The sequence below is a fragment of the Monopterus albus genome, unplaced genomic scaffold (genome assembly GCF_001952655.1).
Source record: "Monopterus albus unplaced genomic scaffold, M_albus_1.0 scaffold31.1, whole genome shotgun sequence".
NCBI lineage: Eukaryota > Metazoa > Chordata > Actinopteri > Synbranchiformes > Synbranchidae > Monopterus > Monopterus albus.
Genome location: NW_018127911.1, coordinates 4467004 through 4493060, shown reverse-complemented (window position 1 = coordinate 4493060; position 26057 = coordinate 4467004). Strand labels below are relative to the sequence as shown.

At 39.4% G+C, this 26057-nt stretch overlaps 1 protein-coding gene across 1 annotated transcript in view; it reads right to left on the bottom strand.

Moving 5' to 3' along the window:
* Positions 1–26057, bottom strand: part of sox4b (SRY-box transcription factor 4b) — a 78984-nt gene that overhangs the window by 18298 nt on the left and 34629 nt on the right. The window contains 2 exon segments of the mRNA XM_020596876.1: positions 423–493; positions 1507–1643. The gene's annotated coding sequence lies outside the window, so the exon portion shown is untranslated.

Genomic DNA, 26057 nt, shown 5'->3' with positions numbered 1-26057 from the left:
CAGAGGGTGAATCCTAGAATTTGAACATCTCCTGGATCTTCAGGAAACTCAATCACTGAAGGTGAAAATATTACCTGTCTGCACTAAATCATGTCAGCATGCATACACAATGCCATGAAGATACCACAAGCCTTCACAAGGTGAAGGACAGCTTTTTTGACATCCATGGGCAAGAGTACTTTCCATCACACACACCCGTGGATTAATTTGGACACCGCATCTCATCTCTGCCTACCTCTGCCATGAACATCTGTCACCTCAATAGGATCCAAACTGCTAATAAACATGCAAACACATGCTCACAATGCTCACATGCATACACACACACACACACACACACACACACACACACCTCCTTTAGCCAAAATACTTGGCCCTATCTCCATGTGTTATATTTTATTAGTATCTGTCTACATACACACCTGAACCCACAGCCACCCAGCACAGCTAAGACTTCTTCATCTCCAGGTTGTGTATTTACTTGCTTTTCCACCTTTCGGAGAAAAGAAATACAAAAATAAGCAAACTAATTGCGAGAACTAAGACAACGGATTCACTGGGATATAACCGTCTTCACTGATAACGGCAAACACTCCTTCATGTGCTGTTTATTGCCCCATGAACAGAGAAGGTGTGTGCATGTGCAAATTTTACAGAGTCGCACAACAGACACTAAATTGTGCAACTGTAATCTCAATCTAAGGTGTTACTAAATGTAAGCTTTTGAACATTTTGCATTGCACTGTTCCAAGCTTTAGTTGTGTTATTAAGATATACTTTCTGTTTATAGAGGATACTGCCATGGAACATAATGCAGGGAAAGCTGATTGCAAGGTGTAAACCAATGATGCAAACTGAGAAAATTCCACCAAACATTTTTTAAAGATGTCACATACTATCAGCATTAACTTTTCTTTTCTTGCCGATTAGCCACTTTGGCCTCTTCTCTAACTGTGGTAAATGTTTTGCATTCTGACTTGGTTTTTTTTTTTTGGGGTTTATGAAATTAACACGTCAACATTTCCTGTTGCTGACTGTAAACACATTACACACAAATGACCTTTTGACTACTCTTGCTTCTGAAATGTCAGTGTCAAGTTGGAAAACTATATGTAGACATAATGATTTGTCTTCCTGTCAGCTAGCTTTATACAGTATGGTATCTTCCAGTCCTGTATGTATACAGTATATACAATAGTTCTCCGCCATGCATTATAATTGTACATTTACTTCACTCATCAATTCTTATGTTGGAGCCTGGTAAAAAAAACAAAAGTAATAAAAATGTGCTTACATTAAATTAAACCAGCGCGGCTTATTATCAGACATTTCTCTGCCACACTACTAAATTACATGTACTGTATATTCATAGTTTTTGTATGCTTTTATGCATTCAATACAACCATCTAATTACATCATAAATACAGAGAACTCAGTAGTCATGATTTAAAAGGTTATTAGTGTATATTGCCAATAAAAAAAATACCCATTAACTTAGTGGCTTACCTTGGCAATCCAGTTCCCCTGCACAGTCCCATTGTAGAGATCTGGAGACGGTGAAAACTCCTCTAGTGTTAATTAAACTGTCTGCCTTGGAGAGAATTAAGGTCATGATCTCCCAGACCTCACCACTCCCACGCTCCCTGAGAAGAAAGTAGAGAAGAAACGAGAAACTTAATGAAGGAATAAAAGGATGAAATGACTTAATGAACCGCCTAATGAGGCCTATGGCCGTTTAATAAGGGCTTATTAAAGCTTAATTAGAGCAATAATCCAGCTTGTTTGGAGGCATTCAGTGTTGACTTGTGGTTAATTGTGTTTTTATGGCAACTGGATAAACAAGGAAGCAATGTCATTCCACAGGAAGGAAGATAAGTTCAACAATCTGCGTGTGTGTGTGTGTGTGTGTGTGTGTGTCTGTTCATGTGTTTATGGTGCCACAAAGAAGGATTCCAAAAATGATGTGGTGACAGCTTCAGGTGACCTTCCAATAATACTGGCACTTAAATCATCAACTGGTCACATGCTGCAGTCTGATTTACATCTAGTCCACACACTATCCTATCTCCTCCTAAACAGCAAAACAACTAAACCCAAAGCAGACCTCGATAAAAATGTGGCCTGTAACTATATTGGTTAGATTGGGTGGCTGTGGCTCAGGAGGTAGAGCGGGTCATTTCCTAACCGGAGAATTAGCGATTCGATTCCCGGCTTGTCCAGTCAACATGTTGAAGCGTCCTTGAGCAAGACACTGAACCCCCAGTTGCTCCCGGTGATGACACTGGTTTGTGAGTGCAAATGGGTGAATGGCCAAATAGTGTGGAAGCGCTTTGAGTGTGCTGCAATGCATAGAAAAGTGCTATACAAGATTAGGACCATATTGTTACGTGGATGTTCAGGTAGTCTCTTTCATCAGCACTCAGTGGTTTCATTTTCACCTTCTTAAAAGCAATCAGCTAAAACTTTGTCATGTGATACCTTCACATTTCTGATTAATAGCTGGAGTTCAAGGCATCAGACATGTTATTTACCATATAGTGACATATGCTGCATGTAGTCAGACGCTTTACTTTTCTACTTTTTATATAGAGACTCACTAATTTGCTGACTAGCTACATAACTGTGTAACTCTTTGAACTTAAGATCATGCTTTAGGTTCAGATACACAGCAGCTGCCTTATGGACCTTGACAAATGACTCGTGCGGTTTGTACAACCCTAATGATTCAGCTGGCAGAGTCCTTTCCTCATTGATTCAAACACAATGCACATTTTTACTACAGGCATCAGCGTGACTCTCGTGAGTCAGAGAGAAAGCTGCATAGGGACACATCTAAACAGAGTGATAGAGCTGTCAAGGCTGCAGATTTTCATTTTTCAGACACTGATGGCATCACCCCTTAAAGTCACCCAGACAGTATGCTCTATCCTACCGGTACGTGTCCCTGGTGTGGGTCCACCACCCTGGACAGAAGAAGGGCTTGTCCTCACAGTCAGCGAGCCAGTGGAGCGAACACTGTGCTGTTCTGAAAGGACTGTCAGATATGGTGTACAAGGTGAGCCTGAGCAAGCGGAACCGGGTGGTGCTTCATGGGGACAGACTCGCACCAAACCAGGCCTTGGCTTCACCTGAGGGGGGAGAGACAAGAGGAGCTAGCTATGAGCTCCCTCGGCCCCAGCTGCCCACGGACCACTAGAGCGGCCTCAGCACCAGTGCAGGCTGCCCCAACACATAAGAGACTTTGCTGTGACTGTGGTTACTAAGGAAAGTTACCCAGTTAGGTGGGGGCTGTGTAGTGTTGGGGTGGAGAGACACTTGGACCAGAATGCCCAAGGGGAAAAGCACCTGGCAAGATCTCCCATAATGCCCCTCTGGGTGGGATGTATTTAGTTTAGGGTTGGTGGGGACTGTTCAATGTTCTGGCTGTTGGCGTGTTTGCCTGTGTGTGTGTGAAAATAAAAGAAAAGGCCAACTTCTGTCTCTTCCAGACAAACATCAGTCTTATGTTAGAGGATTAGGAATGCCAGTTTTTTCTCTGCAGCATGAGAATGATGTCAACTTTCCTACTGGCTCTTTTCTGTGAGATCTAGACAGCAAAACAGCTGACAATTCCTGAAATGATGCCAACACATCACATCATTTACAAAATACTTCCCTTCTCTTCAGCTCTGTCAGTTATACACTGGAGAGTTACTGTATAAGAGGAGGAAAAAAGAATGATTTCATGTTTCCAGCACTTATTATTCTGGAGTGTGGAGCTCTAGGAGATGGTGATAATGGTGGCGGTGATGATTATGGTGCTGTCAGTGCACTGGTCATGCTAGTGATGACAGTGATGATGTAATCTTTTCTAAAGCCTTTTCCCTTGTATAGCAAGAACCAGTGCTCATATGACTTAAATGATTGACTGATTAAACTCTTTCAATCAGAGGGGGCACTACACATTCAAGTGTCCTCATTACTACTAGTAATATTAATATCATTAATGTATCATAAATTGGAGGGGAAATTATGGTGATTTTAAATGATTACATGATGTCTTGGTCTTACTGTGTTCACTAGAAAATCAACACCCTCTAGAAATGTTCTAATATTTTTAAACATTCTCAAATTCTAGCAAAAATACAAAAGTCAAATGGGTAAAATATTTAGTAAGTTGATCAAATAATTCATATAATTAGATCTCAGATGATATGCTGACATACAATGTGCATTTATTTATAACTCATTTCTGCTCTGGGAATGCATGTACAGTACTATCATACAGTATATAACTCATACAGATGCCTGAGAAATCAAAGGCAAAACCTGAATGCTTCAACAGCAAGAGGATCTGGTGGCTTTGTTATGCTGTGGGGGGCATTTTGCTGACATGGTTCCATTTGTCCCCTTACAGGGAAGGGTCACTGAAAATCAATACAAAGTTGCTCTGATTGATCACCTTTAACCTGTGATGAAACATTTCTATCCTGATGGGAGTGGTCACTTCCAGGATGATTATGCCCCCATCCATAGGTCACAAGGGGTCACTGAATGGTTTGATGAGTATGAAAATGATGTGAATCATATGCACTGGCCTTCACAGTCACCAGATCGCAACCTAGCTGAACACCTATGGGAGATTTTGGACCAATGTGTTAGACAGTGTCTCCACCACCATCATCAAAACACCAACTGAGGGACTATATTCTGGAAGAATAGTGTTTATCACCCCAGTATAGTTCAGAGACTTGTAGAGTCAATGCCAAGGTGTACTGAAGCTGTTCTAGTGGCTCAGCACCTTACTAAGACACTTTATGTTGGTTTTTCCTTCTGTCATCTGTCTGATTAAGAACTCTACCTGCTTTATTACATTATCAGATAACGCTTACAGTCTACACCATATTAGGAATATTAAACTACATTTTGGCGAGTTATTGAATTTTATGGCTGTGAATTGTTGTATTTAAAGGAACTTATACACCTAAAATGATTAAGCTGATTTTGGGTCCAGTCCAGTGTTTCTCCAAATAGAGCCCACTCCTCCTTGAGAAATGTAAACTGCAGGTTCCAGTGTTGAAAAGGCAGTTTGTCCTCTACTGCCCTAGTCAGCACTAATGGGCCAATGTGCTCTCTGTTTTCTGTTTCTCATCAAAAGCAATTACTTCAACGTGCTCAAGTTTCTAATGCAAATGAATTATAGTGTATCATTTCACTGCTCCAGAAAGAAAACTGCAGCTGTCATTGTTTCCACTGTTTTCAGTCATACTTAATTTTCACTTATTTCACCATGCCACTGGGTTTCTTGCTCACTGTGGCTTCACTGATAATACATGGAGAGGAGTTTTAACTGTTAAAACACAACCCACTCTCACATGAAAATATACAATAGCATAAAATGTAATGGTGTGACAATACTGTAAGATCATGAAATGGCAACTTTTTTTGAATTGCAGCCCGGTGCCCCTCTTCGTGTTCTTTTTCTTGTGTTTTACAGCATTTGACAAACAATGAAATGGTGCATTACTGCCACCAACTGGACTGGAGTGTGGATCGGGAAGGCTAGATTTTGTGTCCTACGGTGCTGAACTATAGAAAGTTAAAAACACTTGGAAGGTGCTGGCTGGGGAAGATGGATCGGTCCAACAAACAACTGACCTTCACACAGACAACAGAGATCATGTCCTGTATCCAGTGTTGTGCATTGTTGTACCTTTCACTTGACAGTGTTTAACCAAACCCAGGATTTTTCCTTAACCTTAACAATGACACTTCTTGGCCATATTACTGCTGCAAGTTTGAGAGATTCAAATCATATTTAATTCCATAGTTTAATTCAGATCTTAGTTATCACTACTGCTTTTGTCAGTAACAGATCAAGGTGCCAAATGTAATGTGTTTTGCACCTTTCCAAATGGTGTACAAAAAGGCCAGAGCTGGGATTCACAGTTTAGTCAACATCTTTATCTTTTTTCCCTCATTAGTTTCAGTTGTTTTTCAACAATCTCCCCTTTTTCTGCATTTTCCCAGTTACACCCTTGTGTGTTAAAACTATATCTAGTTTTGCACAGGGCATGATGTCATTCTGCCTGTGGGGCTTTCCCACCTCCATGGCTCAGCTGATAACATGTGTGGTGGGGAACTGTTAAAACACATGGGTGTGTAGCAGTTTTAAACTCCTAACCCATATCAACCTTCCCTGAGAAACAGAGTGAGGAGGGGTTTGGCAAAGATCGTGATTACCTTGGATGGATACAGTAACCCAGCCCATGTTGATGCAGACTACAGCTGTGCCTCACTCCATAAAACCTCCACAAACCATTTCATGTTGTAGCCATTCCCTTTACCTTGCTCTTTTATTGAACTACAAGCTCTACTTGAATAAATTTGCAGGAGGGCCTGTGGAATTCCACATTCTGTGGTGCCTGGGAGCTGGTTTGACATCAGTGTAGGTTGTGGTTGCACACTTGATCCACACTGCTATACAAACCAAAAACTACTTCACCAAAACCACAGTGAAAAGTCACATGCTTTCACTTACCTAATCTGTGCTATGAGTCAAGGTAACTAAAGTAAACTCCATGGGGATGATTTTGGGATAACATCTGACTCACCAAACTGGTCTTTTGTGGCTCTGTGCTACACCTGTATCCTATTCTTATATTTTGTCAAACACTGTCAAACTAAACAAAGTCTGGCACAGAGTAATAAGTGAATTCACTCTTGTGCAGCTGTAGAAAATGAACAGAAACTAATACTGTTAGTTGGAAAGTGAGGGGGAAGGGAAGAACACTCTTAAGTGGGCTTAAGTCCCACTGGATCACTCACAGGATGAGCTCAGCTGATACAGACCCTTGAGAGGAAGTCGAACTTGTTTATCAAGGAAATGACATCACTGGGCTTGGATCAGACAATGAGCTAATGCTGACAAGATAATGGCTGAGAGAGGGAGACAAAGAGAGCAGTGTTTAGTTTGGTTGCAGCAGTCACGAGTACAGATAAAAGGTGAATGAGTGCTCCCTGGTTATTTTAAACTTGAAGGTCAAGTGTTTGAAATATTTGGTAAATGACTACAACATTGGCTGATTTCAATTAAAAATCTAGGCCAAATTTTCTCACACAGGAGGAATGTGAGGAATTGTTGCACTAGTTGGCTTGTATCTTCAGTGTAGCAGTTTCCGAAGCACATTTGCATGATGTAAGACGGATTACGACACATGGACAGAAAAGCAATTGTTTATTCAACAAACACCGTAAGAATGAATACAGCAGGGGGTGAACAAGTATTATCACTGAACAATGCTGTACAACCTGTGTCAGAGCCACAGGTCTCTCATATTATGGGCAAACTGAATCAAGGTAATGAGTATAAGCAATGAAAAGATGAAAATATATGCTGTTCACAGTTCAGAGTTTGAAAGATCTGGTGAGGAATTTCAATGTATACCTATGCAGAACATTTAATTTTCTTGGCTCTGGAGGGATTTGGATAAACAAAATTTTCTACTACGTAAAAATTTTTAAAAGATAAAGAACACCTTTTTTTCTGTTTCTGTATTGTACAAGTTATTTTTTTTTTATTTTAATGTTGATGTTCCAAGCCTATTCACTCACACAAGAAACCAACTTTCCACTGCTTTGCACTTTCTATAAACTGCTCTTTGACGACCTCTAATTGTCCTGGGGATTGAGACTGCATGATTGAAAATAAAAATCCTTCATGCCAAAAAAATTACTGGAAGGGGATTGGAGGAGTTGTTGGACCTCCCAAGAGTAGAGCTGGACTAAAGCCCAAAAACAAGACTTGCTGCTCGGGTAAGGATCTTAGAATATGGCCTGGATTATGGCGCCAGAAAGCCAGAACATGCCCGGGGACAGTGGTGGAAAACCAATACTGATTTTGGCTAAAGAAAGATCCCGGGTTGTGTGAAAAACAGTTTGCTCAGTGTTGTTAGGATAATGACAGTAGTCAGGGGATAAAAATAATGGATTTTAGGGGGAGTTTGCTGCTAGCCAACAGTTAGTTTATAGTGCAGTGCAAACAGCTGGTTTTCCTGCATTTATTCCTAAGTGGTGGGCTAACATAATTAGAAATTATCACACAGCTAAAATAAAAAATAAAAAAGCATAATATAGTCCATTCTCTACTGGATTAGCTTTCATGGGTTGTGTCATAGATTAAAATGTGTGGCATCTCAACTCACTTAGGTATCAAAAGATAAAATAAAGCACAGATGATGTGGAAGAAAATAGTCATGTTATGTGGAAGATTTACAGGGGATAAATGCAGGGAATATGTAAATATGTGAAACATGAGGATACATTTCAAATAATCAAGAAAAATATTACTTAATAACACTGCTGTGTGTTCACTGCAACTAAGCAAAATGGGTTCAACAATGTCTTCTGTAACTTTCATTAAAATCCTGCAGCACTAGTACATGAATAATTGTCACACTGCATAAAAAACTGCTTCACCGTCATGCGACATTTAGTGGTAGAACAAAATGCACTACCCACGCAATGTTGGCAGGTAGCAAAAGGTGCTGTAATAGAATCAGGAGGTCGATAACTTCCAAAAACCAGCAGCAGCTAGCACAATTATCATTATTTCCTAAAAAAAAAACATTGATGGCTAGAAATGCAAAAGATTTTGCTCTAGACAGAATTAACAAGATAAAAATTGCCACACCTCCCCTCTAGTAGACCATCTATCTGATCAGTTAGCCAAGTCTATGAAAGTACAAAAATATCAGCATTTGTTTGCTGAACCCACACCTTAACATAGTCCATCTGTGATTGTAGACTGCATACATTCATACAGTATGTATAACACCAAGGCCTCTTTGATGAAAAAAATTTATAAATGTTCAAATCAATGCTCTGATCTAACAGCACTGGAGCTGCTCACTTGATTTTATCCTTTCTATTAGAGCGTTTCAGGGAAGGATCATCGTCACCAGTCCAAACCTTGATTACATTGCCTAACTCAGACCTACAGTATGTTCAGGTTGATGACTCAAACATCTATAATCACTCACTAAGACAGGAATTTTAAAAACAGGTTCATCATAGCAAAGGTTCAGACTCGTCAAACATCAATTGTGAAACTGTTTGGCAGATTCAAGCATGAGTTGGTAGAATGAAGAAAAACACTCCACCACCACAGTAAACAGGAAACAGGGACATATGAAATGTCTCCACCAAAAAAGTACATTACCCTGAAATACACTACTACACATGGTATCTAAGTAGAAAATTTTCATAAGTTGCATGTTTTACCCATTATATTTCATACAAATACAGCATATTCCTAATGAAAACATATTCAAAGGCCTCCACAGATTATTTTTCCAGGTCTAATAACAAAGAAGTAGAGGGAGTTAATTTACACAAACAGAATGGTCCCATCTGGCCTGATTAACATACTACATTGCTAATGCTAACTTTTAATGGTGCGATCATCTCATACTCTCATTTTCACTGAATACCTAATGTGAAATTAGCATATTAGAACAACATATTGTCTCTCACTTGCCCAGGAGCCCGATGCAAGGTGGTGTCAGATTCCATTTTTGTCTTATGCTGCAGTTTGAACAGTGAACAGTAGCATTTATTTAAAAAGCACAGAAAAATAATAATAATAATAAGATCCAGAAAAACAATGTGTTTTTGGACATGAATGTAATTTGATTTATTCCCTTGTTTTACAGCCATTCTAATAGAACTGTCAGAGTCAATCAAACCAGTGTATATGGTGCATATATTGCAGAGTTCCTTTGTTTTTTCTTCAGGCTGTCATTAATGTATATCTCATGAGTTAATGTCATTAACTGACTTCTGTTCATGTGCGTCAAAATGCACTTTTAGCAAATTAAAGCAGTTTTTTAAATCACTCATAAATTTTGTTCTCCCAAGCATTTTTTCAACAAGCAGAGAAATTGTAGTTTTTCTTTTTTTCAAAAGCAATGAACTTTCCAGGAAAAGCAGGATCTGCAATTTGAAATCTAATAACCGAAATGCAAACTGCAGTCTCACTGATCCACCTCCTACACAGTCACCCGGCCCAGTACACACACCAAAACACTGTCCTCTGCAGAATGTGCCGCGCTAATAAGTCACAGCAGCTCTTCATGCAGGCAAGAGGAATCATAAAATAAAAATGCAAATGCTGGCAACAGCCTTTTAATGTTACAATAAATCAAGAAGGACCATCAAAGGTAGCAGGTAGCAGTTGTAGAATAACTCGCTCTGTTAGCACAGACACATAGCTGTGTGTACACACACCACACAGACAGACAGACAGACAGATACTGTAGATAGATAGATAGATAGATAGATAGATAGATAGATAGATAGATAGATAGATAGATAGATACTCCACTTACATAATAAGAAATAGCATAAGCATACATATGATATGCAGTAGATGAGCTGTGATGAGTGTTTGTGGCCCTCAGTCAACCATGCACAAAGGCCTCAGACGACCACTGGAGTTGATAATAACTCTTGCTATCAAAACAGAGACAGACTTTTTTCTTTTCAACCCAGAGAAACAAGTAGAGAAAGAGAAGGGGATAAAAAGATAGGAAAGCAAGAGACAGGTGTGGAAAGTCTGAAGAGGGGAGGAGGGAGCCTACATATTTCACCTCCATTCACCTGCTGACATGGCCTCTCAAAGAAACCTTTCATTTGAGCTTCAGAACAGTCAGCGTATTCTGTCCAATGCCATCAATTTAGTTGTCATATTACACCAGCTCACATTCTGCACTTTCATTTAGGGGATGTAAAATCTTGTGATTTTCATACCGGAGGACAGGCAAAAGAGCAGCATGTGGGGAAACCCTCAGAAGTTGAACCGTATAATACATCAGTTAAGTGGTTTAAGGTTTGCATGGTTTACCTGCACACACTTGAATCCACCAACCTCTATCTATCTTTAAAATGGGCCATGGCCCATATGTTATTCAGCTGGTTTTAGATTGGGACTGAACAAAGTTCATTAGTTTAGAACAGACTTTTTTAGATTTAGGTGGGGCTAGATGCAGTTTTTCTTGGCTGAGTTGAGACTTGCTGCAGATATGTGTGGTTCACATATGGGATCTCAATGGGTCCTTTCAGTAGGTGATAATTTAGTATGTCTAAATCATTAACTTTAGGGAATGTTAGTTAAGCCGGCCTATTTGTTCACATAGTTGTTCAAAGAGAGGAATACACAGACACAGAGAGAGACAGTAAGAGAGAAAGATACACTGTGGATACAGAGAGAGAGAGAGAGAGAGAGAGTCTCACAAAGCCCTCACCTTAAAATAGAGCACATCAATAACATTCTGATGTTGATGTAAGACTTAAGTGGACTGGCTGGCTTCACTTTCCACAGATTGAGCTCAGACTACCCTTCTGTTTCTCGCAAAACTGTTCTAGGCCACCCACAGATCATATAGAGACCCTCTATACACTCTATAGCCAAAGAGTGGTGTCAGCAGCTTCTCATACCATCCTACTGCTGCTCTCTCCCTCACTGTCATCTACCACCTTCAGTCTGCCTGCAAGCTGATGTTCACAAGTTTAATAATTCAATACATGTTCACATCATATAGTCAAAAGTCAAAGCAAGTGACAACAAAACCATTTATGCACATAACAACTCATAGGGTCTACAACACAGGTATTAAAATATTTATATGTAAGCATTCTGTTTTTTGTTTTTTTTAATCTTCCTAAGTTTCCTAAGAGCTGCCCACCTGTAACCAATTTTAACCCAGAGTTCCTGGACAAACAAAACGAGGGAAAAGAGTGAGGGGATGTGGCACACCCATTATTTGCACACACACAGACTCACTCTACTGTTTTTATTCAAACTGAGCAGAACTGACAACACAGAGATGCCATAAAACTTTGCAGCCTCACTGTCTTACTGAGTTCTGGTTTGTGTAGCTAAGATCCTTACTCCAGCAGCTGAACAGTTATGTTTACAGTAGCCCAGCTGAAACTGGGAAGCACAATAACTGCCATCCAATAATGAAAGCATTGTCAGCAGTGTACTTATCTGGCAAAGACACCTGAACTACTTGTCACTATGAAGGCATGAGCCAGTAAGTCTTCAAATGAAAGAAACTAGCATGCAGTGATGTCAAATCCTATACAGTGAAATTAACATAACTTGGGTCATGAAGGGTCACACTGTGGTCGCAAAAATACAAACTCATCCATAGAAACTCAAACAGACAAACAAAAACTAACATACAGGCAAACGCACACACGCAGATAGACACACACAAACACACACACACACAGTCTGGCCACCCAGAATGAGAGAAAAAGATGGAAACTTTAACTGTTTATAACTTAACTCTGGATTATAGGGTAGACTAGGAGAGTGAGAGAGTGAGACTTTCAGTTGCTCAGCTGTAAATAATTAAACTGCAGCCCTCCTCTACTTTCTCATTCTCTCTCTCTCTTCCACACACACACACACACACACACACACACACACACACACAGTTACCTCTATTATCTTCACTATAACTTCCTTATTAGTTGTCAATTTTACAGAGACCAAGCACAGCAGGCCTAAGTTGTTAAAATAAAGTGGTGTATGTGTTTGTGTGGTTACTAATCTACATCAGGTAAAGAGGAGCATCTCTCATGGCAGGTTCTACCACTGCTAAAAAATACACACAAGCATTTACACGCATTTCTTCTTCTCTAAGAAAAAGCCATAATCTTTACAAATCAACAAGCCCTCTAACCTAAATGATAGTTTACATTGCTTGTCCCTGCATTAGACTCCAACCCATAGCACAGTCTTAGTGTCATAGTGTTGTCATGGTAAGAATCAATTAAAGAAGACTGATTTTAAAAAACACATATGTTTGTGTTACAATATAGGGAGTACACGTAAAAAGTTGGCAAAAAAAATAAATACTCAAGTAGAGTACAGATATCTGAAAACTCTACTTAAGTACAGTAACAAAGTATTTGCACTTCATTACTTCTCACATCTGTTATTTGATATTTCAGCCAAACAGAATTTTCTTGCTGGCACTTCTACAATGTCTCAGTGCACCATCCCTGAACCAAGACTCCTGCATTAAGTTTCAAAAAACCCTTTCAATGGTGGCATCAGGGGCTAAAATGTGTTCATTAATTACTTTAGTAAACATTTTCTTCCAAAGTTGCATGCAAGCATCAAAATTGTAAACAAGGGGCAGTGTGAGTGACACACTGCCAGGCCAGAGGTTGGTAACCTTACCCTGCACAATCTGTTTTGGCTGCAACAAAAATCATTTTGTAAAGTTTGAAAGCCACAGTGCATAAAAGTCAGATGCAAACCATTTACTGTGGAGGCTGCAGACTGGCTGCCAAGTCTTAAACAGCATGTCTTATTGGCAGTGGTAACACTGTAAGGCTCAAAGCCTTACAGATGAAAGACATACTATACAAGCCTGGGGCTCATAAAAGCATTTATAGTGTCAACAAGGCTGGTGAGATTATTTTTGCAATGTAATCTATTACAGATAACAGATTACCTTCTTAATACCCTAATCACTGAGGCATTTCTCCGGAACTACTTCAAGATTTAGAAGATAAGCAAAGACTGGTTTTCCAAGTTGTGAAACTGATGAACCCACTCAGACTTAAATGAGTCATCACATAACCAATACTACCCTTAACCCTTATTGACCTCTGTTCTGTCTATTAGTTTATGGAGGGGACATAACAATAGTAGGACAAAGGGACAGAGGGATGTAAATTGTGGTCAAAGCTACACATCATCAATAAAAAAGTAAAATAGGAGTTTTAGCCTGCATTTTGTCAACAAACACAGCACAGACTCCACTGTGTCATGTTTGAGTCGGATTTGGACATGTGCTTGTAGAGGTCAGGTCGGGTTCAGCCACCACGCTCTTGGGCTCCAGTCCAGTGTCTTGCTCAAGGACACTTTGCAGGCACCATGAATTAAACCTCCAACCTTCCGGCTGGGAGGAGGATCCGGAAGGAGGTTGATGATGATCCTGATCAACACCAAAATCCATACACTACCTCTTCAAAAAAAGTCCTCAAAATCCACTTTTTTTTTTTGAGCTATGCTGTGAACAAACCAACCAACAACATAATTCCAGTGAAAACATTACCCTCTTCCTACAAGTCATGCAAAACAGGATTTTGCCATACCTCACTAATAACAGCAGATGATAAAGCTCATGCAATTGCTATTACCCAGCTCATCATATTAGGATGTTTGTTCAATATGAACAGGAAGGAGCACGTAAAGAATAATTTGTATGTCTTAATCATTATATACTGTAGCTCACTTGTTCTGCTGCCCATTAATACTCTTACTGAGGTTTGACTTCTAAGCCTGGCATTTATTCTTATTCTCTGTTGTTTTGCTTTACCATAAGATTCATACTGAAGATGGGAGGATGCATTCAGGGCAGAGGGACAGATGACAGGAGAAAAGGAGAAAGTTTTAGAGGAGAGGCGCATGAGATCTAGAGCGTCATCTTGGGAGACATACAGTACTTTGCATGGAGAGAGATAAATATAAGGAGACAGAAATGGAGAACATGACCTTGTGGTTAGGTTTGGCACAGGCCAACTATCAAATGAGTTCTGAGTCCTCTCAAATGAACCTGGATAGGTTTGTCATGCTGCCCATCCGATCGCCACCTCTGTCGAGTTCCAGCTCTTGCTTGTCCCCCTAACTCTCCCTCTATGTATTTCACTTTTTTATCTCTCTGTCATTTTTCATTAAAGTTGCACAATAGACCCCATACCCAATTTACCCTTTGCCAGCCACAACAGTAATGATTACAGTCTCAATCCCCTAAATGTCCACATACAGGAAACACTCACTTTCATGTATAGCCTTTAATTTTACTCTCAGTCGCAATAACCTTTCATTGTGTCCACAACAAAAGGGCTGCTATTTTCATACAGGATTTATAATAGGCCTTATTGTCACAAATAATAGAAATGCTTCACTTTGCCCTTTTACTGCATTTTATACCAAGTGATAATAATTATGATTAAAACATGTTTGATAACCAGGTAGTTCATTGTAATGCAGATAACTGGTACATTTTCATTTGGTTTTAGGCTGCCTTTGGTGTAGGGTCGCTGCATGTTCAGTCATCTGTAAAACAACAGCTTACACAATGCTCAGTGTATATATCTATATAGTAGCTATTACCAATAAAAAGCTTTTTTTTTTCAAAATAAACAGACTCTAACCAACTCTATTTCCTTGACCCAAAATGTTTCTTGTTTATTTACTGAAATGAAAAGTAATCCACCCTAAAACAAACTTGCATGCTGAACAGTTTTGGATCTGCAGGGATATAGGATAGTGTTCTCCTGATATACAATATAAGCAGTGACAAACTAGCCGGGTGACCAAAAGGTGATTCAAGCTCCCATATTTGTTTAACTATGAAGAGCTGGGTGTCTTCTCTTGTCTTACTGAACAACATGCTGAATCTTAGTGCCAACTAAGTAAATTAACTGTAATTGTAACTTGTCAACAACAAATCTACAAAGGTAATGGTGTGGGACATGCCAACAATTCAGTGAACACTGCCCCTTTTATATAATGAAATTGGAGTCTTATTTCCTCTTTTTTTAATATTTTGGACATTTTGCTCTCAATCACAAACACAGACTCTAATACGCTCTCTACTTTAGTAAGAGATTTTGGTTGTGTTTAAAGTGTCACCAAATAAATTATTACAACTGCCAAGGACACCTCTGACCCAAACAAAGCCTCTTTCTGTGTGTGCCTTATCTCCACTATAGCTGCCCTTATCTCAGAAATGGGTTCCTAACAGACACACAATCATCATATACAACTATGGCACCAAGATGGTACACAAGTGCACATATCACACACACGTTAATGGCAGTGGACTTGATCTTTTTACTGCTGTCCATCTGCAGTGAAAGACACAACACATTAAAAAAAGGGGGGAGAGAGACTATTTTTTGCTGATAAAATGAAAGGCTTGTATTGCAGCGATCTGTCAAAGCAAGCAAAGGTTCAACAGTGGGTCAGACTAATGGGGGATTTTTTCACTGTTCTGTCTCAAATTACATGACAGAAGAGAGGAATATAAGAAGAGGAAGGGAAGGGGTGGCTGAGGCATTGAGAGAAAGACATATTTATAAAAAGAGACCGATAATGACAATAAGGCCTCAACAAGTGCCATATTTATTAAACTCAGAATGCACGTTTTGCTGCAAAATAAGTATACCTCAAAGCTTATCACAATTAGGTAACAATACTAATTGGAGCATGGCACTGTAAAAGACTAATTACTTCTGGTAGAACCAGAGGCAGAAAAAAAGGCACCAAGGAAGAAAGAGATACCAAGTGGATGGAAGGTCAGTTGGGCAGTATTAACATCAAAGCAACATCTAGCTACACAATTCTACCTCTCTTTCTCCATCGCATCCTTTTCTCTGTCTCTCTAAGGCTCTCTCACTCCCCTCTTTCATCCTGTTACTCTCTATTGCCTGGTCCTCTTCACTGGCTCTGTTTCCCATTCGTCCTGCTTCAAACATTTACACACGAGCTACAGAGTCAGTTCAATCACTAACTGAAAATGACTGCGGGCACTGAAAATGAAGAGAGAGAGAAAGAGAGAGAGTGTGCATGTGTATGTGCACGCACACACGCACGCATTGGGAGGGTAATGAGACAGAGATAGAATGGTGAAGGGGGGATGGCATATATGACAGAGGAGAGCGAATGAGAAAGGGAGACAGACAGAGAGGGGACTCCTTCGTCCAATGAAGGTTGGGGTTAAAAAGTCGAAGGCATCGTAAGCGTCAAAGGAAGACTACAGAGGCCGTTTTTCCAGCTGCCTGTCTTCTCTTTTCAACTAGGCTATAGTGTTAGACTCAAATGGTTCATTTCTATAGTGTAAAGATGTGTCTTTTGTATGCACTGAGCAATGAGGAACAAGCCAGAGAGCAGCATTTCTCACACTCTTAAAGAAAATCACAATTTGAAAAATCCTTTTAATATTCACCCATGCAATTATGGGGCTTCAAATAAATTGCTCCTATATGCTGTAATGTTTGCCCTTTATAATCATTTTAGTAAGACTGAGCTAGAACCTCCACAACTGTGTGCATCACTATGGAAATAATAACTGTTATAAAACTGCTTATTTTCTGCAGGTTTGATTGACTGGTGTAGGTTTAAAATGATACACAAATACACTGATATAACCACCATGATTTTAAAATGAACATGGCAATCCAAAACTTGCCCATTGTGTGTTACTTAGCAACCACCACTTTTTTAGCTACTGTTCAAGGGCATTGCTGAGAGAAGAAATAACATTTAAATCTTATTTATTAAAAGGAATATGTATCGCACGGTTTTTGCCCTTTGTTAGTACACTAATGTATTGCCAGAATTGTATCCAAGCAATAAGCCATATAAGGTTGTGATGGTAGGTTACTTATAGGTCCAACAACCAATAAAATACTTTATTTGATTTCCTATACAGAAAAAAAATGTTGTTTCTTATATTCAACGGTGAGTATGATAAAAACATTTTCATCAGAGCAGGGCAACTCAAAATAAGAAAAAACCGTAAAAAGTAGCTTATCGCTGACTTTAAACATTACCACAGGGAAAGCAGAGGAAGATGTCTCCAGTTTTGCCTATCACTTCTCACCATATAACATCTAACTGCCATAAAAAAATAATCTAGAGGGAAATAAAAGAGAAGTGTGTCAGAGCACCATGAAAATGAATACATTTCTCTCTGTACTGTTATTCAGGGAAAACGAGCCAGGGTAGGAAAGTGGCACATTTAGGAGTTACAAACAACTCACACAGAGATCACAAAGATTAAACAGACAAAACCAGAGCAGCAGAGGCAAGAAATCACAGAGCACCAGCACAAAAAAAGAGAAGGAGGGATAAACAACACTAGCAAAAACAATGCGATTCAACTTGGAAACTGACAAGTAGATAGAAGTAGGACAACAAAATGAGCAAGCATGAGGATAAATCTGATAGTGAGACAGGGAAATGCAAATGACATGCACAGGGGAGGACAGAAGTGAATAAAAAACTAAACTGGAGGAGAGGAGGGAAACTGAAATGAATTATGATGAAATTAGAGTGAGGAATATGCTTGTTTGTGTATGTTTCTTCACAGCACTGAAATTGCAACTGTTTATCTCTCCAGTCGTTCCTGCACTTTTGGAATATCTGCCAATAGTGTTGTTGGAAAATGAAGTCAAGTCATGTTTATTACAATATTTTCACTAGTTTATTAACCATATCCCCATTTTTAGACATTAAAAAAGGCACTACCAAGCTGCAACAAAGAATCCATGTTATAATTAACCCAAAAATATTCTTGAAGCCCTTTGCTGAAAAAAGCATAGCAGCCACACCTGGCTGTAAGACTAATCGGCTGTACCTCTGATCCTGTGTCAGTGTCACCCATAATTCCCAGATCATCCTCTGATTCAGGACCTACTGTTATCACAGGCCCAGAACACGCGTGTGGGGGAGACACATTGGGCTTAACACCAGTAATTACATACATCAGCAGAGATGAAGGGTGTTATGACTAGAGCTCAAGATGCAATGCGCTCCATCTACTCCAAATTTTGCCTAACAGTGTGACACTTCAGACATTATTGGGTGGCGCAAAGACTAGAATCATACCATACCATACCATACCATACCATACCAACTTTATTTATAAAGCACTAAAACAACCAAGGTGGACCAAAGTGCTGTACATTACAATAAACAATAAATCAAAGACACAACCCACAAGCCCAAATAAGATCGACACCAAATATAAAAGCATGATTCAATAAAAATAAATAAAATCAGCACCAATATAAAATATCAAAACGCCAATGAGAATAAATGAGTTTTTAAAAGAAACTTAAAAACAGACAGAGAAGAAGCTTGTCTGATGGGCAGCGGTAAATCATTCCAAGGTTTGGGGCCAGCGACCATAAAGCCCGGTCGCCTCTAAGCTTACGCTTTGTTCTAGGCATGCTCAAAAGAAGCTGATTGGCTGACCTCAGAGAACGTGTGGGTGTGTGACAGTGAAGCATTTCGGATAAATAAGGTGGTGTAGAGCCATGAAGGGATTTAAAAACAAAAAGTAAAATTTTATAATGAACGCTAAAATAAATAGGTAACCAGTGTAGGGACTAAAACTGGACACAGTACATCAGTTGCGTTCTCATACAGACGCTGTAAGCGGCACCGCTGCTTGCACATTATTCTGACTTGCACCTTAAAGAAGCATGGTCACACTCTGAAGTTAAGTTATTAAAGAAATAAGAGATGTTAAGTGCATAGGATGAGCATGATCATGGGAAACGCTGTATGAGGAGTCTGTGCATCATTGTGCTGTTCTGTGACGGTCATTCTTCGGGAGAAACACTAGAGGAAGCATGTAGACCCACAGGTATAAATCAATAACAATGTTAGTTCATCTGTTTGTGTTTGTCTACAGTTTAAAGTGCAGTTTAACTAAGAAGCCACCAGCTAAATTAAAGTGATGTTTGGTTGCCACTTAAGTTCCTTAAGCTCTTTTCAGACATGTACTGGAACCCTGCAATTATCTATACATTACCCGGAGGAGCTGTATGCAAGAACACAAACGTCTGAGTCAGTTGACCCAAACTTTAAGTGGACTTTACCCTGCCAGCTCCCTAGTACAAAGTCAGCGTAAAGTCTGTGCGAGCTGGAGTGGGAACACAGCAACTTATGGTCCAGAGTATTCACAGAGAGTGTGTGTGTTGATGACATTCATGTGACTGATGTGAAACCAGAAGAATACGAACATCTGATGATGAAGAAAAATGATCATTTACAATGAAGACGCCAACAAAAATATCTACCTGAAGACGTGACAAGATTCTAGAACTTCTGTCATTAAGAGCCAGTGCCAGAATTGTCAGACAAATTTAAGGCAGGACAAGAGGCTTGGTTGTTTATGACCAAGTTACAAACTGGCCACATGAGCCGTGCCCTGCCTCCTGGGCGCTCTACCCAGGCACACACCCCCTTGCATAAACCAAATGGAGTATTCCCAGTAGGTAAAGATGCATCTAACACAGACTATCTCCTGCTGTTTGCTACGTGAATGAAATGGCATCACTGGACAAAGTCCGCGCCTGATTCTGCGCACAAAGTTCAGAGTTCATGTGTGAAAATGACTTTAATGTAACCTTTTCAGCAGGCAGTGTAATGTGTTTTGTAAAGTGTATTGTCACAATTCCTGTCCTGGTTCTGTCTCCGCCCCATGTTTTAGCCAGGTCTGTCCCTTTTAGACTCTTCTAGAAATGGCCATTCCCCATCCAATCTCCAGTTGTCCCTGGGTTTATCCTCAAGCTCTGCCCTTCACACACACACAACAGCTGTATCCATTTACGTTGATGAACTCCCTAACCATATAATGTAAGCTTGTCTGTCTCCTTTGTTTCTTGCTCGTTTGTCTGTTGTGCTCACCTTGGCCTTAGGGCTTCTCATCTCCAACTTTCTTGCCCATGTTTGTCCCTGGTTCTGCTCGAGTTTCCTGAATTTACCTGTTTGTTTGGATTTCCTCTTGTTTGGACTTTACATTTTTGTTTGTTTGTTTGTTTTGTTTTGTTTTGTTTTTAACTCTGCCTCCTGCCTTCTCACCTAGATTTATTATCTGGTTTTGACTCATTGCCTGCCTCTGAACCCCATATGGACTCTGACTCAGCCTCTGGTTATTCCTGTTCAGGTTTTGCTGCCTTTGTTTTTCCTTGTTATTTTAGTAAACTGTTAAACTTCACCTGCCAGCTGGCCTGTCTTTGCCTTCATGTATGTCCTCAGTCTCCACTTGGTGTTTAAGAAACAAACTGTCACATGTAATGCATTTCTTCCTGTACAGCAGTTTCCTTTGTATGCAAGTGACCTATACTTGCATGTTAAGAACAACAAATATAAAAGCCTACATGATCTGCTGAGTAAGTAGCAAAACTAATAATTGTTTAACTAATTTATGCAGATTACAACAAAGCTAATATACAGGTTTTACCAAGAAATACAACATAAACATATGTCTTTTACTTGTTGGCAGATTCTATGACTAAATTCATTCCTCATTGCTCCTAAACTAAACCAAATCTCCCAAGCTTTTCCCCTCCATGTAAAGCTTTCTGGTAACACAGCACACCACACACCTATCCCCAGCCTATCCCCACACACAAACTGGTAGAACATTTCTGTTAATTTAAAAAAAAAAACACTTCCACTACAAGCACCTCCCTTCGAAAAAAATAAGTAAACTCTGAAATGAAAAGAGGTGAGAGAGAATCTTCCTCGTGAGATTTGCAGACTGTTATTTTCACTGAGATTTGTTCTGTTGTGTTTCTCCAACAGGCTGTAGTGCTGTGGCAGCGGGATAGTCACGCTAGAGCTGCTTTGTATGAATAACATTTCATGTGCAATAATCTGTATCTTTCTTGTCACAAAATTACACACACACATGAGCAATGGTCTCAACCATGGCCACAATCACACATTCTGTCTTTGTATATATCACCCCTCTCTCTCTCTCTCTCTCTCTCTCGTCTACTCTCATACATATAGAATAGATGCATATACAACCCTGGATTTGGGCAGAGACTAGCAAGAGAAGCAGAGACAGGCAGAGTGGCAAGGAGATACAGATAAATAAATAAATTAAAGAACATGTGGGTTCACCATAGAAACTGTCGACCAAACCAAAACACATTATTCAAGTTCCTATAGGTAGATGTCTGTTTTGCTACTTTCCTGCGTTCCTTCATTTCTTCATTTCTTTGAAACGGAGATATACTGTATGTTAATCTGTGAGGCAAACCCCAGGCCATGACTGTACAAGCTCTCAATATCTTTGTGTATTTATGTGTTCTTATTTAATCCTACTGCACACAGTACACCAAGCAATTTTTACATACTGGTTTACTCACTAATCTGAAATAAAGGCACATGCACAACTAAATTGTGTGGTGTCGTAATGATCTGAGAGATCATGGAGACTAGATTGAATCAATAACTTCTCATTTTCTTCTTTTTTTCTTCAGGTCCACAGCTTTACTGATTGAAAGTACTTTCATGCTCAAAGGGTCTTACTCCACTGCTCATTCTTAAGTGAGACTGACATGAAATGTGTCAATGTCAAATCCTAAATTACAGCTTAGGAGCCGGTCCCTTTTTCAAGCTGTAAAAAGTTATTAGGTCGTGTCGTGTGACAAATGCTGACAACTGCTTTCCTCTTACTTAAGTCATGAAAGATGAATGAAATGAAAATTACCATTTGCAGCATTAAATTAAAAACTTCCTCACATTCATTTAGCATCACCTCCTGTGTGTCTACCTGAACAATGACATTTCTCACTCGGTCTTTACATTTGCACATTTCTTCAAAAGCAGCTTGTCAAAGTGTCTCTTCGCTTTCGCTGGAGTTTACACTCAAAATGATCCCTTTCAACAAATAATAAATGAAAAAAGCATAACAGATAAATACAAATAAATGTCACCGCAGAGCTTTAACTTAATTAAGAACACTTAAGAGTCCCGAACACTCTCTGTGAGACAGTTCAACTGTGCACATTAATTTCTGTGTTGTAAGTGTACAGCAGTGGTTTTCCTGTACTTCAATTAACGGGAAATTGCTGGAAAAAAGTAATTACAAAGCTAAGTGGGAGACTTGAAGTCATGCTGAGATACATAATGTAGACATGCACCATTTGTGCAAATGAACACACACATACTACCACTATCTCAGAATGATACATGATCACAAAAGGCTTGTCAACCCACAAAAGCAGAATCAGTTGCACTTAACTGTCACAAATAGCTGTCACTGGAGTTTTTCTTTAATTATGCACAGAAACTCTATACTGATATTCTAGGCTTGTCAGTTAACAGAATAATCAATAGTTTACATGATTTACAAAAAGTGAACAGAAATACTCAGAAATGGAAGAATGACAATGCTAGGAATGCTGGGAAGTGCAATAAGTGTAACAGGTTTAAAGGTAAAAGGAAAGAAAAGAAAGGGAAAAACAATGAGGTCTAGAAAAACAAACACTGCAAGTAAACACATGATAGACAGAGAACGGTGAGGTTAGAGAAATCTTAAGAGAAAAACCGGGCTGTTCACAATTCTTCCCTTTGCCTCCTAATAAGTAAATCACATTCTTATTTTGAGTGTACTGAAGTCAGTTTCTCCTAAACCCCGAGTCAGAAAAATATGGACCAAAAGCTAAGATCGATTTATGAAATATTACCCCAAGAACTGGACAAAGTTTAAAAACAAGAAAGGCAGAAATCTTCCTAGCATATGCAGTGCTCATGGGTGCTTCCTGAATGTTTTTGCAACACAAAGACAAAAAAAAGAAAACTTTGAGAATATAAATATTCTTGAGAAATGTGATATCTACTTACCAGCCTCTTGAAGCCCCTGAGAACAAAAAAACACAGTGAAAAAATGCCCTTTAATGTGCCCACACAAATAAGAAACCAAAGTTCTGTAATGCTGTCATAGCTATTGATAAATCAGAATGAAGTGCCCTATAGAGTGCCTTTATATCTGACAATCTGGAATGAAGTCCCCTCATGGGTGCCCTTTCAGTGGAAGTGATGACGCCCTATAAAGTGCCCCCACAAGCGAGAAAATGTGATAAAGTGCCCTTTAAATGAAGAAGATGTAATGCAGTGCCCTATGAGCTACCACTGTAATGAGCTGAGGAGGTTCTGAATAGGCGCCCTTCTAGTGGAAAAAAAAATAGAGAAAGTGCCATTTAGGTGTCTCTAAATGGAGCCTGTTAGACTTGTGACATATTGAGGTGAGTCTACCACTGGAAAAAAACAACTTAACAGCCAAAAACTTTTTGTAATTAGTGCAATTAGTCATGTACAAATATAAAATAGTGAATGATAGTTGAATATGGGGACAAAGTATATCTCTTTGAATGTGTGATGTATTGAATATAGTACAATAATACTTTGTATGAACTTTGCAATACATTTTTCTAGTTTTGACCTCTCCACAGAGCCATGCTTTGTACCCATATGGGAGAACAAGTGCTCACCAGTTTTTCTTTGACTGGTCCAGCTTGAGAGCACACTGATTTTCAACGAATGTGTTTGTGTCGTTATATCGCTCACCTGTGCCTCAAGTTTGCGATAAAACATTAATTTCTGATAATCTAGTTTAACTCAAGTGCAATAAATAAAAATATTTATTGAATATAGTATGCCTTGACTAAGCAACAGTTTTGAACATTTGTGAAGGTGAGCTATAACCATGACAATTTCTTTTCCTAGTAATGATGAGAATCTCAAAGTAAGAATCTCTAATAAAAATTTGATACTATCTTTAGGTCAAAAAGAGTTTGTTTTGGGGTCTTAGTGGTATCTCAGCAGGTGAACAAGAGGTGTGAGAAGAAAACCTGGAACATGACTAGAATCAGAGTGAGACAAGTAGACTATTTCTCAGGAGCTACATTTCAGAGGTAGAAGAAAATGATCAAAGTGTCATTGTGGTTTTAAAACAAGTTCAAATATGTCTATGCAAAACATACCAGACAAAGGAAAAAATGTTTCTTTAAAAATGTCTTGTGCTCTGGGGGGAACTAAAAAAGCAAAAAGAGGCTGAGAGGTAAAAAGAGGCAAGAGTGGGGGAAATGTTAAAGCACATGCAAATTTATTAGGCCACTGGAACATATTGTGAAATGCAGTCAAATGATTTTTACTTTCTTACCAGGACTAGACATGCACATTGGGTTGGTTTGTCAACAGAGATCATCATAACATCAGCTAAGACATGCCTAAACCACAAACAAGACACACACACACACATACGTAACATGCTATCACTGTTCTGCCATTTTCACACCTTGTCAAAATCTACCTGATTAGCAGGTTGTTCAACCTCACAGTCACGTCAGGTCACACAGATGTGCTCTGATATTCTTGTAACATGAGTTTTAATGGAGACATGAAATCCTGGCCAACGGGTATTATATGTATGTGTGTGTGTGTGTGGGAGTGTGTGTGGGCAAACAGGAACAGAATCCTGAAAAACATCAAGGGACAGCGAGATGAACTACATAACCTTATTGAATGTATACATGTCCAGACTTGTCCAAAATGATGAGGAAATGGGTAAAGGTTGATCAGTAAACTACTGACAAGATCTACACACAGGGGCGCAGAATTAAAGTTTGAAATGAAATAGTTAAAAGGTTCATCTTCACAATCACTTTATGTTAGTCAGTTAGAAGTGACGTCAGCATTTTTAACTGGGGTACTGATGAGCGATGAGGTGATAAGGGTGTCCAGGAGGCAGAATGTTTCCCATGAGCCACATAAGCCTTTCATCCACACATATGGAGCTATTTACATGGAACAGGTGGCGGGGCAGTGAAGACTGAAGAGTCTGATACACACACACACACACACATACACACACACACTTGTGCACCCTGTCTCCTTACCCCTGCTCTCAGTTAATTTATGGTCTTAGATCAAACATTAGAAAATGATACACCTGATACTCAGCCACATATCATAAAAAATGAAAGAATCAAATGGATGGAGACTGAACAACAGACTTGTAATTTACAGTTCTGTCATCAGGGCAGATTGCACGAAACAAAAAGAGACAAGGACCCGTATGAGGACCCAATGACTGTGATGATACCACACAGCGCAGGTGCAGTTGTGAAAGACAGCTGTTGGTTTGGAACTTATAATTATTGTCATTACAGTAAGTGTCATTCAAAACCGCACAGTCTTATTGGTGTGCATGTGGTCACTGCACTGTCACAGTCTCACTGTCTCTGTTTTGTTTTGATGCATTCATTTGTTCATCGTTTGGCTGGCTATCGTTTGGTGAATCACCATCCGTCATTGTCCCGTCACCCCTGCCAAGAGGTGAGCAGGGAAAAAAGAATGAGAGGTTCATGGATGGATGGATGCATAGACAGAAGAATGCGTATAGATGCTCAGCTTTGTTGATTTTGTTACATTTAAAACACAGATATTCCTTTTTTTTAAC